The sequence below is a fragment of the Chiloscyllium plagiosum genome, chromosome 30 (genome assembly GCF_004010195.1).
Source record: "Chiloscyllium plagiosum isolate BGI_BamShark_2017 chromosome 30, ASM401019v2, whole genome shotgun sequence".
NCBI classification, from domain to species: domain Eukaryota; kingdom Metazoa; phylum Chordata; class Chondrichthyes; order Orectolobiformes; family Hemiscylliidae; genus Chiloscyllium; species Chiloscyllium plagiosum.
In genome coordinates, this window is record NC_057739.1 from 36334814 (window position 1) to 36353720 (window position 18907).

At 41.4% G+C, this 18907-nt stretch overlaps 1 long non-coding RNA gene across 1 annotated transcript in view; it reads right to left on the reverse strand.

The window, feature by feature from the left end:
- Positions 1-14880: 14880 nt before the first annotated feature.
- LOC122564923 overlaps positions 14881-18907 on the reverse strand; it is a 36714-nt gene continuing 32687 nt past the window's right edge. Inside the window, exon 3 of the long non-coding RNA XR_006316043.1 lies at positions 14881-14926. This is a non-coding gene — a long non-coding RNA (uncharacterized LOC122564923). The remainder of the gene's footprint in view (positions 14927-18907) is intronic.

Consider the following 18907-nt stretch of genomic DNA (forward strand, 5'->3'; position numbering starts at 1 on the left):
CCCAGAGGCCTGGTCACCAACTCACTTTAAGGAAAAGATCCTGCCATCTTTATCCCTTTTTCTCTGTATATGATTCAAAGTCCAATTACTCTTAAACAACCTTCTGAAGTGGTTTTGCAAATCTTTCAGCTGGACGAAGCTCAGGGCAGTCAAGGATACAGGCAACAGATTTACAATGATGCCAACATAAAATATACTTAGACACAAGGTTAATACTCAACAGGCAAGACTTATCTTAAACATCATTAATGTTGGCAAAGAGTCTATTCATCAAGATTTTCAGAGGATTTGCAGACAAGAAACGTAACAGTGTGTGTGGCTGTTATTTTTATAAATATCCTCATTGGGAAATGTGGAACTGGCTTTGTGAATACTCCCAAAGTGCTGTACAATCAATAATAGTCAATTATTCAGTTGACTCGTCCTAAAAACATTCTAGCTTCAAGACACATGAATGGTTTTGCCCTTTTTTTGATGTACCTTACTTGATTTGACAAGTAAATTAGTGACATGAAAATGATGACTGAGAGATAAGATACTGTCCACAATCTCAATAATATGTTTACTGGATAACTTAAAGTTACTATTTGTTGACAGAAAATAATCCCTCATCAAACATATAACAAGCTCAACAACTCAGCAACCTTTCACTTTTATCTGTAGCTCCAGCTCAGAAGCAGTGATAAACATTCTATGCGCTCAGTTATTCAATAGCGTCTTGCTTCATCTGAGCTTCAGTGCCTGGCACTGAATTCCCAGCAAATTTCTTCAGTCTGAAAATGATAAGAAAACCTTCAAACAACATTGTGAAGGGAATACAGCTTTCTTGTTAGATCATGTGTGAAGTGTCTGAATGAAAGGAGGCTAAGGTGATAATGTGTTACTACATGTATTAAGGGTAGACGCATTATAAAAGGGGATTTGCTTGCATTGTGATTGGAAAGAGGGTGTCCTAAGAAGAGGGTTCTGAAAATGAAAGTAGCCAACAGACAGAAAACATTACGATGAAAATTGCTTGAGGCAATGCTCATGTGCTGAATGGACTACAAGTCTTTTTAACCTCATACGCTCTACTTCTCTGAAATAATAATTCTCTTATAGTTATCATCAGCTACAAGCTGTAATGTCAATCACTGGAAAATGATTATTGAAGAAATGAAAGATAATTACTTTTGATATTTATATTAATAGTTTTTATTCATTAAAAAAACATTTTCTTTCTCATCTTAAGCAAGAGGCAAAGGTACCTTTGAACTTTAGATATTTAATCGAGAAATTAGGACTTGTGAACACAATGTTGTCACGTTTAGCAAATTATATCCAGTCAAGTTTCAGTCTATAGTATTTGGTTTGGAATGTTTGCCGAGCCCCTAGATTACATTCTTTGCATAACTAATATCAAACAGATTGCTGACTTAGAATTGATAGCATCTATATTTAAATAAATGTATCCATTTTTATTCACTTTCATTGCAGCAAGTTCAAATCAAATTAATCGGCTTGCTCAGTAGATGCTTTAATATTTGCTGGAATGGAAGGGATTGACTCATTTCCTCCCTTGGATTATTAACCCCTAGTGAAGAATCCAAAATTCTCAAATTCTGGGTTGAAGTGTATACTGCGTTTAAGCGTACACAGCAACATTAAAGGCTCGACAATGAAAGCAAGTATAATTCAGATTTAACTTGATTCTCCCCGAGCAACAAAGTTAATTTATGTCAAACAGGAGGATATTGAGAGTACAATACAATGAGACTTTGTTTTGGCACAAAACATTTTGCCAGATAGGAAGACACATTTTTGCAAATGTGGAGAGCTCTTCTCTTCTGCTTTAACTGCAGCAGGAGATTGCAGAATGCTGAGAGAAAGGATTGAGTTGCCAAAAACCAAAAGTTTACAAAACCCTGCATTTGTAGGAATACCACCAAAACTAATCAGGACAGGAGTACCGTGTCCAATTCTGTTTCCTATTATAGGAAGGATATTACTAATTTAGAGAGGGTTCAGAAAAGATTTACCGGGACCAGTTTGAGTTATAAGGAGAGGCTGAATGGGCCAGGACTTTTTTCACTGTAATGTAGAAGGTTGAAGGGTGACCTTATAGAGGTTTATAAAATCATGAGGGGCATAGATAAGGTGAATGGCAGAAGTCTTTTCCCTAGGGTGGGGGATTTCAAGACTAGTGGTTATATTTTTAAGGTGAGAAGAGAAAAATTTTAAAAGATATGAAGGGAAGAGAAAGTGGTTCATGTGTGGAATGAACTTCCAGAGGAAGTGGTGGATGCGGGTACAGTTTCTACATTTAAAAGACACTTGGATAAGTTTGTGAATAGGAAAGGTTTGGAGGGATATAGGCCAAACGCAGGCAGGTGGAACTAGTTTGGGAGCATGGTTGGCATGGACTAGTTAAACAGGGTCTGTTTCCATGCTGTTTGACTATGACTTTATAACTCTATAAGTTGTGAACATAGTAATCATTAACAGAGTACGTTGTTGGCACTTGCAGGCACATTGAGATTTGGATCTCTTTTGGCACCTCAAGATTGACATTCCTCCTGGGTGGTAGCCCAAAATGGGTAGAATATTATGGTCTGCCCATTATAAACAAGCACAATGTTTGGTTCAATTGCCATAATGCCCTGGTATAAGCAAATGCCAAGAGGAATCCTCTACCAATTTATTCAGTGACCTTAATGGTATTTTGAGATCTACTGTAATTCTGTCCTTCAAACCAAAAGTAACTTCTGTGTTCCCTGAAGGGATAGTGATATCACATATTTGAAAATATAGAGTGGTGTTTTCCAATCTCTGCCAGGGCAAGCGAAGTTAATTCAGCGAGAATAAAAAAAATCTGATTTTATCCTTAAGATAAATTTCAGCGATTAAGTTCACCTCAGGTGTGGTGGTGCATGATGCTTCAGAAGCCCAACAGCAAATAGCGGCTGTGTACTAGAGAAGTGGCACTTTTCATCCACTTTGGGGTAAGCACTCACTCCTTTAGCCTTATAGTAATGCAGTTTTAAACAGTGGTTACACTCACTCACACTGTCACGCTCCAAGAACAGTCGATATGTCCAAGTGAAACAAGGCAGCCTGTCTCCATGCACCACTTGATACAGCCAGTAGGGGTAGCTTATGGTTGAAGTGCATGGAGAAATAAAGGCAGCAAACCGGAAGGGGCATAATCTAAACAGCCTGAAACTGACCGGGATGAAGAAAAAAATCAGGCAAGGGTGTGCCTCACTCAGTCCGGGGAGGAGGGTGGGCGGGTTGAGCTCTAGTCAGTCTTCCAGACCATAACGTGTAGCAACAGAAGTAGGTCATTCGGCCCATTGAGTCTGCTGTACCATTCAATACGATTATGATAATGGACTTCCCCAGGAAAACGACTGGAAGTGACAGCTTAGCAGCCAAGTAGTATTCAGAGACTTGATTGGTCAGGATCTGCTGGAGGTGTAGGACAAATGTCCCTGGTAGGTAACATATGCAATGCATGAGGAAGGGCATCTTCACCCTCCTATACAAGCAGATGGGGAAGTGACCAGTTGAATGCAGATTATAAAATCCTAAACAAAGTCATCACCAACTGTGTCAGGTCTGCCTGGGATCAGTGATTCACCCCGACCAAACCTACGCTATACCAGGCAGGAAGTCTCTGAGAGGACACTAGCTGTCCTATGCCTTACCACCCACTTCACCATCAACAACAAAACTTACAAACAAACCAACTGAACACCCATGGTATCTACGATATTAGGGTTCTTAGCAGAGGCAGTAATGCAGAGATTTGAGCAAAACAAACAGCTCTGCCAACCATCCAACCCAAACTTTGGGTCCTCCGCATGGACGACACCTTCGTCATCACTAAACGAAACAAGTTAGAGGAAACCTTCAAGACCATCAAAAATACCCTTACAGACATAAACTTCACTAAAGCGGAGGAAAATAACATCAAACTGCCATTCCTAGATGTCACAGTAGAGCAAGCAGCCAATGGGGAACTTCAAACCAGTGTCTACAAGAAAACAACACATACTGACTAAATATTGAACTACAGAAGCAATCATCCCAACACGCACAAACGAAGCTGCATTCGAACATTATTTCAATGAGCCACCACACACTGCAGCACAGAGAAATTACACAGAGCAGAGGAAACTCACTTATACAGTGTATTCAAAAAGAATGGATACCCAATGAACACAGTCCACCAATTTCTCAGCAACAAACCCCAACAAGCAGACAAAACATGTCTGGAAACCCTAACCACTCTCCCCTACATCAAAGATATCTTGAAAATGAGTTCCAGATTACTCAGACCTCTTGGTATCGTGGTAATCCACAAATCAACTAAAACAGCAGCTAATGAACTTGAAAGACCCTATACAGACCTGGAAATGTGTTGCTGGAAAAGCGCAGCAGGTCAGGCAGCATCCAGGGAACAGGAGAATCGACGTTTCGGGCATAAGCCCTTCTTCAGGAATGGCTTATACCCTATACAGACAACAAACAAAACTAATGTCATTTACAAAATACTCTGCAAGGACTATAACAAACATTACATTGGACAAACAGGCAGAAAACCAACCATCAGGATACATGAACATCAACTAGCCACAAAAAGACATGGCCCACTCTCACTAAGGAAGGACACCACTTTGACTGGGCCAACACATCCATCCTAGGACAAGGCAAACAGAGACAGGCACGAGAATTCCTAGAAGCATGGCATTCCAATGGGAACTCTATCAACAAACACATTGACTTGGATCCCATTTACCACCCCCTGAGAAAAAGAACAGGAAATGACATCACCAACCCAAGGAAACCTAAATACTTAAATAGAAAGCATTCCGTGCCACCAGTGCTTCATCCGGAAGCTCACAGATGATGTTACCTAGTATGGTGATGAAACATCTGAAAATGAACCTGCCAGCTCAGTGAGCAAACCTACATCCAGAACCCCAACCTGAACTACAAATCTTCTCAAATCTCACTAACAATATTCTACTCCCAGGACAATGATGGAAGCTTCTTATTTTAATTATTGTGTTACAATTGTCAAGTATTTCTGTGACACAGGATCTATGTTCACCTAGATTAACTAAGGTCAATTTGACTGAAAAACTGACCACCAGTTAATCCAGCAAATAGGAAATCATTACTCAGTACATAATACCAGATTAATAGTGACCTTAAAATCACCACCGTACTAATCTATCTCTCTTCATCAGTAGTACGATAGTTATGGTTGAAGCACCCATGTTTACAGGTTCAAGGACTCCCATCTTGACCAGCCTATCTAATCCTGCCTCAAACTTTCATTTGATTACACTGATCTAGCCTTGCAATATTTTGCTTGATTCTCATCCTTAATACTTTTCCATGCTTCCAGGATCCCCATTGTAAACAATTGCATGTCTCTTTAGAATTATGATAAATTAGTCTCTGAAACTGTCAAGTGATTTACTTCAGCCAGCTGAGTTTGATTTTCTCCAACCATGTTCTTCCCAATAAAGCTGGAAAATTTCTTTGGATAATGTATAAGGACAAATTTTCAGACTGATTGTATAACTGAACATTTATGTCGAGACATCCCCTAAAAGGCATCACTTCACCTGTGTATGTACTTAATACAATTTCTGTGGATTGCAGGCCAATTAGCTGCTTCTGATACACACTTTGAGGTCTCAAAGAAATCACAGTTCTGGCTGTCCATCTCCATTCTTAACAATTTGCCATTTTAGGCTTGTGTCACCAGCAATGACCGATAGGTTTAATAGCAGCTCAGCTTCACTCTTTGAGTCTGGGCTTTCTCATGCCCTTTTTGTATTGTGTAGATTTTCTTCCTACTCTGCGGTTTCCATACTTTTGCTGCATGTTGGTAATGTTTCTTCCTCAAACTCACCCATTCCATGTGCCCTTTCATGCTGCAGTTTCTACAGTTTCTCCAGATCAAAAATGTGCTGTTGTGTGACCTGTTTCTCTACACCAATGGCAGTTTTGAGTCTGCATAGTGCCTGTCTCTCAGTCATCATTTTGTGAACTCTCATGCTCAAGTTTAGATGTCTGGCTTCTTTGGTTGCTAGTTCCAGTGCTTTCTTTAAATCTAGGTTCCTTTCTGCCAATAATGTCTTCTGGATTGCTTCACATCTTAAACAACACACCAGCCTGTCTCTGATACCATCATTTCAGTTGGCTCTGAATTCGCAGAATTCTGCTAATTTCTTTAAAATTGCTATTAGATTCACCGTTGCACTGGTTGTATTCATGGAATCTGAACCTTTTAGCAATCACCAATGATTTTGCCGGAAAATGGATCTGTAACTATTTTTAAAAGTTTTGGAAACAAATTTCTCTGGCCGTAACAGACTTCTCAGGAGGTTAAAAGACTCCCCCAACCCCTTCCTCATCCCCAGGGATGATATTCCCTTCAATGTACTGTACTTATTGCTCAGTGTTCCTTCATGGTGAGGTTCTTCTGCATTGTACCCCTCTTTTCTGGGTTTTTGTTGTCTGTACCTGCTTCAGTGCAGCAATGTCATTTTTTGATTTATTTTCTTATTTTTATTAAAGCACCTCTGAGATTTATAGTGTTGTCTTGAACAAATCAATGGATTGACCCGTTGGATCACAAAGCAGTTTTTATCCTTGTTGCCAATTTCCTTCTTGTGTTACATTCCAAGAAGGACCGGGAGCAGGAGTGTTAAACAGCAGGAAATTAATAGGGAGATATTCATTCTGCAGGTTAGTTAAGCTTAACTAAGGTTAACTAAGGTTAATGAAGTTGTTTCCTGCCCAAAATGGCCAATTTTGTAATCATTACATCCCGAGATTGGACTCCTACGCTCTACCATACTTACACAACACATTACAGCCTCATTTTGCTCCTGTGACCTGGCACAGTTTGAACGGACACTTTCCCAGCTTCTGCAGAATAACATAAGGCATTCTCCAATAGACGAGGAAACAATTTGAAAACAGTTTTCGAAATTAGAGACCACACCCAGGCTCTGTGCTAAACACTAAAACCAGACAAGTATATTTTTGTTCATTCTTAGGACATCAGCATCATTGGCAAGGTCAGTATTTATTGCCCATCTCCAAATGGCCTTGGACCACTGCAGTTCCTATTAAGGTAACCATACCCAGAGACCCTTCAGCTGCAGTTTAATAATGCTAAGCTATTTTAGAGAGAAGCTGAGAGTCAATCACATTGCTGTCAATTTGGAGTCACATGTAGTCAGACTGGGTATGGACAGCACTTATTGGTTTAGCAGATGAGTTATTTTAATAACAATCTAACAATTTCATAATCAGTATTAATGAGAGTAGCATCCTATTCCAGATTTATTAATTGATTTTTAAATTCCTCCTGGTGGGTTTCAGCTTATTTCTTGGAACATAGCCCATTAAGGTAATTAGCCATAGTACACAAAGGAATCATAGGCACTGCTCTCTGTTTGATAGAGATACAAAAGCTGCCACTTCGTGTCAAGTCTGGGACAAGAGGAGGCAGATCTTCATTCATTGCAATAACTGGTGCAGAGATTGAACTTGACCATTGGAATCATTCTGTGCTGTGTTCCAGTTTTCCAGCTAACTGAGCTAACTGGCCCCAAGCATTTATCCACTAACATCTTCATTACATCATTGACCCTAGTCTGCATCATACAGCATAACCCATTTACCCAGCCATTGTAAAATTCAGCACAGAGTGGTGCAGATAAGCCCCTGGGCCCCATGTTGCCTCTTTGATAGAGCTACCTTCCTCCTAGCCACACCCCACTCCTTTTTATCTCTCTGCCCCCTTCCCTAACCCCACATTCCTGATGAAGGGCTTTTGCCTGAAACGTCAATTCTCTTGGTCCTCGGATGCTGGCTGACCAGTTGTGCTTTTCTAGTGCCACACTTTTCGTTTTTGAAAAATTTGTCCATTGTAATTCCAGAGCCCTGCTTTCTCCCCATAACCCTGAAAATTAGGTTCTTGCTCAATTGCCTTTCCAAAACACCTGGTTCCCCAAATTCTTCACCAGATCTTATGCCAGTTATTTACAATCTATGAACTTTTGTACAGACCTCCTACTTGCATGAAAAACCAGTTACTTCCTACTTCTTCTACCAAGACCTCCTTAAAACCATATTATCTACTTCATTTCTAAATAATGGCAATTCTGTGGATGCAGCAGGAGGTAAAGGCTCTACAGTCTGGTGAGAGAGATTGGTGATGGGTTAACCTAAGGGTCATTATGCTTCGTGTGAGGGGAGAGGTTAAGAAGGTGAGTCATTTATGGTAACCTCAGCCTGTGTGGAAATTTAACTTATGCTGTTGGGCATTACCCCTACATTACAAATTACAGCCAAATGAGCTAACTGAATTCACCCCCTCTCCCCCATCCTCAGCAGGAGGAATGTTTAAATAAAACCAGATCGTAACAGAGAGCTTGGACTCCATCTCAAAAAGGGGACTGTAACTAAGTCAGTGGCATCAGGCAACAGACAACCAGATCCCAAAAATTCCTTAATAAAAAGAAAGTCTTGCACTTGTTTACCACATTTCACCTCAAAACAGTGTGTCTCAAAGCACTTTACTGTCAAAGAAGTACCTTTGAAGTATTACCATGAAGGAAATGTGGCAGCCAATTTCCACACAATAAACGTCCACAATAGCAATGTGATTTTGAGGTAATCTGCTTTTGTTACGTTTGTTGAGGAATACAGGTCAGGACATTGGGGATATTTCACCTGCTATTCTTTAAAATAATGGGAACTTCCATACTCACCAGAGCAGGTGGCTAGAGCCTCAATTTAACATCTCCTCCAGACAAGTCACATCAATGAAGAGACCAGACAGTTACTTTTTGCTGATGATGCACAGAAAGGGAGAAAAGAATAGTGAGGTGCTTGTTTTTGACTGGTGCAGACTTGATGGGCTGAAAGGCCTTTACCTGTGCTGAAAGACCATAAGGTATAAGACATAGGAGCAGAAATTAGGCCATTCAGCCCATCCAGTCTGATCTGCCATTCAATCATGGCTGACAAGTTTCTTAACCCCCATTCTCCCACTTTCTCCCCATAATCCTTGATCCCCTTGATACTCAAGAATCTATTGACCTCAGTCTTAAATCTACTCAATGACCTGTGGCAATGAATTCCATAGATGAACAACTCTTGGCTGAAGAAGCTTCTCCTTATCTCCTTCTAAAAGGCCTTCCCTTTACTCTAAGGCTGTACCCTTGGATCCTAGTGTCTCCTTTCAGTGAAAGCATCTTCCCAACATCTACTGTCTCCAAGAAATTCAATATTCCACATGTTTCAATTAGATCCCCCTAATCCTTCTAAACTCCATCAAGTATAAACACAGAGTGCTCAAAAGTTTCTCATATGCTAAGCTTTTCATTCCTGGGACCATTCTCATGAACCTTCTCTGAACATATTCCAGGGCCAGTACATCCTTCCTGAGATATAGGGCCCAAACCTGCACATAATACTACAAATGTGGTGTGACCAGAACATTATTCAGCCTCAGAAGCACATCCCTGCTATTCAAAATGCTTTAATGTAAACCTAAAGCACATTGTCATGAGGGCATAAGATTCTACAAAGTGATTCACATAAGGTAGGTGAGTGGGCAAGGGTATAACATGTTAAAATGTCATAGAATGATAGAGGAGGAGGCCATTCAGCTCATCAAGCCTATGTCAACTTCTTAGTACAGCCATTCAATTAAGCCCACATTCCCAATTCTTCCCTATGCCTAACATTTTCCTTTTAAGTAGTTATTCAGTTCACTTCTGAAAGCCATTACAGGAATATACTCCTTCCCCAGTCATGTCCTGGAGCAGTGTGAGGGGAAGTGAGTCCCAGAGAAGCACCATTAGAGGCAGCCATTGTGAAAACTTTTCACTGTATTCCTGTACTTGTGTACTGAAGTACACATGACAATAAAGAATATTCTATCCTATCCTACTCTTACAGCCAGTACATTCCAGATAACAACAACTTACCATGTATGAACAAAAAATGCTTCATCATGTCGCCTGAGATTCTTTCCATCAATAACCTTAAACCGGTGTCTTCTCTGGAAGGTTTTTCTTTTTATGTGCTCCATCAAAACCATTCACGGTATGGAGAAAGCTTGATCACGTCTTCCCCAACCTTTAGTGCTCCAAGGAGAACAACATCAGCCCAATCCAATCTCCCAATGTAATTGAAATCCCTGTTCCCAAGAACCATTATAAATTTCTCCTGCACCCTTTCCAAGGCTAGTGCCCAGAATTAAACACAAAGCTTCCAGCTGAGATAAAACTCAAATGTTTCATGAAGGTTTATCTTCTCCAGGAATCTTATTAAATTAAACATAGACTTTTACCTAGAACTTGAGCCATTCATTGATGGCATCAAGTTTAGCAGGAAGAATAGAAAAGCAGTATATCATTGAATGGAAAGAGGTTGCGGAACTCTACAGTACAGAGGAGTCTGTGTGCCCTGGTACATGAGTCACATAAGACTAGTATGTAGGCTGGCAAGTGATTAAGAAGGCAAATGGAATGTTGGAATTTATTGCCAAAGGAAAGAAGTATAAAAGTAGGGAAGTGATGTGCAACCATACAGACCTGAGTATATGGAGCACTGCATGTGGTTTGGGTCTGCTTATTTAAGAAAGGATATAACTGTTTTAGAAGCACCATGGAGGAAGTTCACTCAACTCATCCCTGGGCTGAAGAGGTTATCTTATGAGGAACAGTTAAATACGTTGGGCCTGTATGATTTGGAGTTTGGAATAATGAGAGATGATTTCACTGAAACATAACATTCTGAGGGAACTTGACAGGATGTTTCCCCTTCAGGACTAGAATGCAGTTTAAAAATTAGGAGTCTTTTATTTCAGCCAGAAATTGAGACAATGTTCGTATTTTTCAAAGAGTCTATGGAATTCTGAACCCAGAGAGAGCAGTGAAGGCTGGTCATTGAATACATTCAAGTTTCAGTTAATTTGTCTTTTGAACAATAGGGCAGTCAGGCTATGGGAGACGGATAGATCTGTGGAGTTAAAGCAACAATGAGATCAACCATGATTTTACTGAATGACAGAGCAGACTTAAGGGACTGAATAGTCCTGCCGTCAATTATTGTGCTCCTGGTAGAGATGGCACACCTGACAATGCCGCGCATTTTCAGTACTGCACTGTAATATTGCCTTTGATTATCGTACCCAATCCTTTAGGACAGGACTGAACCTACAACTTTATGAATCAGTGGTGAGAGTGGTACCAACTGAGCTATGGCAAAAGCTGCGTTTTAGTAGTCAAATATTTCAAAACCAAATGCTAAATAATTTAGTTAAAAAAAATCCTGTAACTAACATAAACCACCAGCTCATCTGAAAAGCTTGCTACATCAATCAGAAGTGGTGACTAATCGATTGTTTTAATAGCTTTTAGTACAGCTTTCCAACAGGTCTGCATTGTTCAGATCAATAACTTACAATTCCAGAGTGCTGACGATGCAATGCATAATCTGAAACTTTGCCTGTCCATTTATATAGCAGAGAGCTGGCATGCCTGCTAATGCTTTATTCAATGGCCACTCTTAACATCAGTGTTGAAACCAAGTATCAGCAAATTATTCAACTGTTGGTCATCATAATCTGACTCAACCCTGTTCATATCTGACACTCCCCTACATGTTCTCTGGAAAGCACCGGTAATGGATAAACTAAAACAGGAACCACCTGTGTCAGAAATTGCAGCTGTGAAGGCAAAAGGACTTAGAACAGAAACAAATTGGGACATAAATAGTGGCACTTATTAGATTTGGATCGTAAAATGTTCAGGAAGCAGCCAACAAAAAGGCAAACACATTCCAAATTTGGGTGGTGAAATTTCTGGATTACAATATCAAAGTAACTTGCATTTGTATAGTGCCTTTCACATCTCTGGCATATCCCAAAGCACATTGCAACCAATGATTGCTACGATTGAGGTGTTTTCTGTTCTTTACAAGTATTAGCATCTTAAGTTAAAACTTTCTGTGTACAAGATCTGTGTATCCCAACCAATTCTAATTAACAAGATGCAAACAGGAAGTGCTGGAGAAACTCAGCATATCTGGTGGCATCTGTAAAGAGAGAAGCAGTGTTAATGTTTCGAGTCCAGTGACCTTGTCATCAGAGCAATTAACGAGATACTAGGGAGATATTCAGGCTTGAGAGGCAGCAGAGATGAGCAGTAAGATGGATGATCTCTTTTGTTAGAAGACTGGGTGAACCTTTTAGTAATCTGAAACAAAATGCGACAGAGGAGCCATGAACAGAAGGTTTGTCAGCTTTTCTAGTTATCTTTAGTTATCAAGGCATAGTGAACCTAATGGCCTGCTGTTGTGTTGAAACTGTTCAATGATTTTGATTAGCACAGCAGTTTCATTTTCCTTCAATCCTACCAGGAGAGTCCTTTTCCAATAATAAGTATACTAGAAAAGAGATGTTGGAATAGACCTCTTTATCCTTCAAACCTGCTCCATCATGTAGAAACATGGTTTATCTTTTACCTCTGCATTCTCCAACACCATCCCACATCTCCGCATTTGTTTAGTATCCAAAAATCTATCAACCTTTGTCTTGACTGAGCATCCTCTCAGGTAGAGCATTTCAATAACTCACAATCCTTTAAATGAAGATGTTTCTGCCCAACCCATGCCTCATGTTAATCTGAGACTGTCACTCTGTGTTCCAGATTCTCCAGTCAAGAGAAGAATTTTCCCAGTCTCTACCTTATCTAGCCCCTCCGATATTTCATGTTTTAATGAGACCATCTAAAATCCAGGGAATATAGTCTTCATCAACTCAAAATCAGCTCATTTCAGAAACTGGTAATGAACTCCCTCCAGGCCAAGATGTAATAACATGCCTTATCTTGATTAAATAGAGAGAAATATCTAAAATCTTTAATCTAGAATATGAACAACACATTCCTGAGTGGGGAGATAAATAGACTTACAATGCATTGTGACACAGTGAGAGATAGTTCCAGTCCCCAGATCCTCCGCTGCCTCACACCACTGAGTCACAGTGGAAGAAAGCTCTTACAGAGGTGATTGCATTGTTGGCAGTCTAATTTATTATACCTTGTTTACGCACTGAAATAAAGTCCCAAAGATCGTTTGTAAAATAGAAATACATAGCCATGTTGTGAGCAATGCTCCAACGCATCACCATACACAGCAGCTGCCTTGGGCAAAATAATGCCCATTTTGTAATTTCTGCAGTTCCTCAGGATGGCCAGAAGGTGGTGGTCCAAGACTGTAAACAGCAGCAGGTTTCCCCCTTGATTTCAAAATCAAGTAACATTTTGGGTTTGTGTTGAGGGACATAGAACATACAGGGCATCATTGAACTAACTACAGAGTATTTATGTTTCAATTGTAAAACATCCACCCTGGAAATCTGTAAAAACTGAAATAAAACCAGAAGTGTTTTCTAACTGATTTGTGGAAACAAGTGTTATAAAATACATCTCTGTTGATCTGTGAATCGATTTACTGCCTTGCTAATTTACAGTATTTAGGTAGGATAGGACCTCAGTTTGAATTCCAGACAAAAACATTGTGTCCATGTTGGATGAGGGCAGCACTGGATTTTATTAGCCTGAAGGTGTATTACTGGAGAAATGGAAAGTGCCAGGTATTATGTCAGCTGATGTCGCATCATGATGCCAAGTGCAGCAATGAAGGCAGTGGAGGATCGCCCTCCCAGTCATTAGTGGTGCTGAACATCAGCCAACATCTCCACTTCTGACCTTATAATGGAGGGAAGGTTTCTGATGAAGGTTGGGCCTAGGACACCACCCTGAGGAACTCTTGCAGAGGTGTCCTGGAGCTGAGGTGACTTATTTACAATAACCACAACCATCTTCCTATGTGCTAGGTATTACGCCAAACAGTAAAGAAATTTTCCCCATTGTATTGTCTCCAGTTTTGCTCGGGCTACTTGATGCCACATTTAAGTGCTGCATTGATGTCAAGGACAGTCACTCTCACCTACTCTTTGGAATTCAGCTCTTTTGTCCATGTTTGAATCAAGGCTGTAATGAGGTCAGGAATTGAATGGCCCTGGCAGAACTCAAACTGGGCGTCACTGAACAGCTGCTGCTTGATAGCACTTTTGATGACACCCTCCATCACTTTACTGATGATCAAGAGCAGTCTGAGGAGACCTAAGGGGCAACTTTTTCACGCAGAGGGTGGTACATGTATGGAATGAGCTGCCAGAGGATGTGATGGAGGCTGGTACAATTGCAACATTTAAGAGGCATTTGGATGGGTATATGAATAGGAAGGGTTTGGAGGGATATGGGCCAGGTGCTGGCAGGTGGGACTAGATTGGGTTGGGATATCTGGTTGGCATGGACGGGTTGGACCGAAGGGTCTGTTTCCATGCTGTACATCTCTATGATTCTATGATGGGCTGGTAAATGGCTGGGTTGGATTTGACCTGCTTTTTGTATACAGGACATACCTGAGCAATTTTCCACCTTGTCACGTAGCTGCCAGTGTTGTAGCTGTGTTGGAACAACTTGGCTAGGAGAGCAGCAAGTTCTGGAGCACATCTTCAGTGCTATTGCTGGAACATGGTCAGGGCCCATAGCCCTTACAGTATCCATTGCCTTCAACCACTCTTGATATCACATGGACGTAGCTGCCAGTGTTGTAGCTGTGTTGGAACAACTTGGCTAGGAGAGCAGCAAGTTCTGGAGCACATCTTCAGTGCTATTGCCCAAAGCCCTTACAGTATCCATTGCCTTCAACCACTCTTGATATCACATGGAGTAAATCAAACCGGCATCAAAGCCCTTACAGTATCCATTGCCTTCAACCACTCTTGATATCACATGGAGTAAATCAAACCGGCATCTGTGATCCTGGCGACCTAAGGAGCAGGTTGAGATTAATCATCTTTTTGACACTTCTGGCTGAAGATAGAAGCAAATGCTTCAGCCTTGTGTTTTACATTCTGCTGGGCTCCCCCATCACTGAGAATGGAGATATTTGTGAAGCCTCCACCTTCAATGAGTTGTTTAATTTTCTACAGTCATTCACAAATCTATGTTGCATGTACATCACATTGTTTTATTTGTAGAAATTACGAGAAAATACATTGTATACTAGAATCATTCTAATGGTGACACACTTGGGATGTACTACTGATGTAACCTGCCTGACAGGAAACAGGAAATTGGCTCTTTGAATCTGTCCCATTCGACTCTCTGCAAGCATTAGGTATAAATCCTGTGACTAATCCCATCAAGTCAGTTCCCGTTAGAGTACCAAGGTTACAATTGTCCTCTTTTTAAAATAATTTCTGTGACAAACCATTCCCTTAACCACCAGAATACGTGTCCTCACTGTGAGTGTTATCTACAGGATGCACTGCAGCAACTCACTAAGCTGACTTTGGGTGGGTGAGCTCTATCAGCAGTAAGGTTGTAGGGACTGAGTCATTTCCATATTTCCCGTCATGAAATATGCCATCATGACTTGGTCCTAAACTGCTGTTCTGACCTGATTTTTGGGTGAAAATCCAGGAATTTTCCCCATCTGTCATCATAGGGAGAGCATTATCAGTGTAAGAAGAACAGCAACTCAGGAAAATGGTCCCCCACATCCATCCTAGGCCAGCTAGGGACAGGCAGTGGATGCAGCCTTTCCTATGTCACCCATATCTGAGAACAACATAAAGGTGGAGTTATTATTCATCTCCAAACTGCTTAACACACCTAAGGCATTAGGATTCTGGCTCACTTGGTCTCATCCTTTTAAAACACTAGCCAGTCATTGATGAGTTCTACCTCTGCCAATATCTTTCTGCTCTGTTCACTCAATGTCAGTCAGGACATCATCTTTCCGAATCACAGCCCCAGCCCTTCATCCTCATTCTACATGTTCTCCTCACCACCAGGTTGTGTTTGATGAGTCCACCTCGTCCTTGAACTCTCTCAATTCTCACAGAGAACCCTCTCTCTCCTTTATCTCCCATGCCTTACATGTCAAAGCCTGTCCCTGGAGACAAACAATCCCTTGCATGCTCTCCAAAACCATTCTGAATGCCAAACCTTTCTCCTTCACCCGACATCTGCTCAATGACCTTCAGTCCATATGTCTCCCACCACATCACTGCCCAAAATGCGTACTTCTCTCCTTTAGGCTGACAACCACATGTTCAAGTGAATCTCCTGCATGAGTGATAAAGGCACAGTGGAGGCCATTCAGCCCATTGAAGCCAAGCCAGACTTGTGCTGTTTGCTGTTGGCCATTGCTTGGTTAACTTTAGCGACATCATGTCTCTATCATAAGCCTGATTCTCCTAATCCTGTTCTCCAAACACCTTAGCAACAAAATCACGACAGTGACTATTGTCCATCCATAACCACCATGTGTTTTCCTGTAATAGTGATTTGTATTTATATCAAAGTGGTCAGGAAGGCTATTACATCCAGCATTATCAATCAGCCTTGCAGAATAGCATAAGAGTCACTCTCAGCAAAGTATGGGTAAAGGCTGCAAGCTCCCTTTAATGAGGGATAGTTCTGATTCAGTATTGGGTGGTTATAACAGTACTGTATTTTTCAGATCTCAGTCTCTAAGTGAACAAATTGATTCAAATAAATTTTATAACTTCCCATAGGGATTGGAACCCAAGAACCCTGTATAGTATTATGCAGCTGGGTTCAGAACCTCAACCTGACAAATCACTCAACCACTAATACCACCCTGAATTATTGCCTTTTTCCATCTACCTGTTGGATTATATACATCTGTGGGTGGGGACAGAAAAAAAGAACTAAAAGTAAAGTTGTATCTGTAGTTACTGTATTCCATCACTTAATTTTTGGAGCAGCTTAGGAATAGAGTCCCTACCCCCGAGACTGAGAGAGGAGTGAAAAACACCAGGACCATTAGCGACATGGGTTGTCATGAGATATGGGGCAGAATGGCATGGGAAACCTGGTGAGGCCTATCCTGATGTTGGGAGCAACTCGTTGCATCTCTTATGTACTTGCTGAGTGGTAGGTTTCTCAGAAATTGCTGGATAAACTCAGCAGGTCTGGAAGCATCTGTGGAGAGAGAACATAGAGTTAACATTTCAAGTCCAGTAACCCTTCTTGGGAATTGAATTTTGTTCCTTTCTTCACAGATGCTGCTCGACCGGTAGCTCTCTCTCCAGCAATTTTCATTTCTGTTTCAGATTTCCTGCATCTGCAGCTCCTACTTTTATTTTAAGGCAAGTTTTTCACTGGGAAGCAGAGCATTGCCAGTTAACAGCCTGTTAACCATTTTATTAATGTCACACCTTGGTTCATTAATATTCATCTTCCTATCTTATCCAATGTGTGAACAAGCTAGATGCTGAGGAATCTCAACATAGAAATCAAAGCAGGACCCTGGTGTCTTAGGCACTCTGGTGACTGCAAAGGACCTCCATGTTGAACCAACATTTCACAGCATGCTCCATGAACACCAGTCACGCACACTCCATGCCCGGAGACATTGGCATCTGATATGTACCAGTGTCTAAGAACCCTCATGGCACAACTCTGATCCACTTTACAGGACACTTCTGCACTTCAAAGACGTACCTCAGGATGTATCATTGTAATGCTGCAGTACGACCACTCTGTACTTAGGAAGAACACACACATCTAATGGGTTGAACCAGATGACATGACCAGCCTGTTCTTTTGCTCTCTTAGCACTCGCATGCTCTAATCCTACCTGGGGTGCTCACAGTATCCCTGCCTCACATTGTTGTATCTTATCTTTTTGTGCTTTCCAACTCCCTCCCCAGCCAGAGATACCAAGTCATGGTCCTGCTGCGTTGCTGGGATATTGATTGCAGAGACAAAGCCATGAAGCTGGTATGTTTTTGGGCAGTGTTCAGTTAAGGGAGATAGACTTCGATCAGGGCTGAGGTTGGGGGGATTGGTCCCATCATAGTAACTCAGGAGCAGCTTCTGATATCAGACCAGGACCTTGGACACAGTCAAAATGCCACTCGGGGCAGTCAGAGTCAGGATGCTCTCTACATCAGGTCTGAAAAGCTGAATGTCAAGCAGCCCTGTCTCTTTATATCTTAATATGGGCTGCTTTCCTCTTGGAATGAGAAAGAGGCAGATGTTGAGAGAGATGAAAGTGAGTGGCACAGCAATTAACATTGGTTGGGGGGGTGGGGTCGCGCAGAGGGTATGTGCTAGGGTTATCAAGGTTAGTCGCAATGGGTATTGTGGTGGGTGACAGTGAGTCAGGAAGGGTGTGGCAGGTAAGAACATGAGCCTTGGTGGGTTGTGAGTGCAGTTAACAGAGATGGACTGGGTGTGAGTTAGTGGGGAGGAGATGGTCCAGTGAAGATGGATTCTGGGTGGGTACTTTTCCAGATGGCTGAGACTGCATTGATAATGGTAGCAACCTTGGCTGCTGGAGTAGATTGTGTCCTATTTTTGGGATATCAGTTGCCAAATTTCCCTTGTTTGCCGTGTCTGGGGCAATTTCAGGAACCACACAGGACACCCCTGAAATGACAGCACTTGTCTGGCTGCACAATTTCCTTTTAATGATGGTGCAATGCCAAGAATGCCAGTCAATCCCAAGATATCCTGGCAATGGCAAATTATTCTGGGAATGGCATGTGGTAAGATGGGGCTAGAATTAGATAAGAGGGATGCCATGAGGTGCAGTAGGTAGTTAATGAGGCAGATCTGGTAAGACATAATGAATAAACATGTTAGACCGTGGAATGAGAAGCCCTCCAAAAAAACCCAATGCAACTGCAACTTAGCCAAAAAAATTATGATTCAGCACGTTGTTTCATGACTCACACAGAAGGTGCCGATAGAAGGTGAACAGTGTGGTGAAA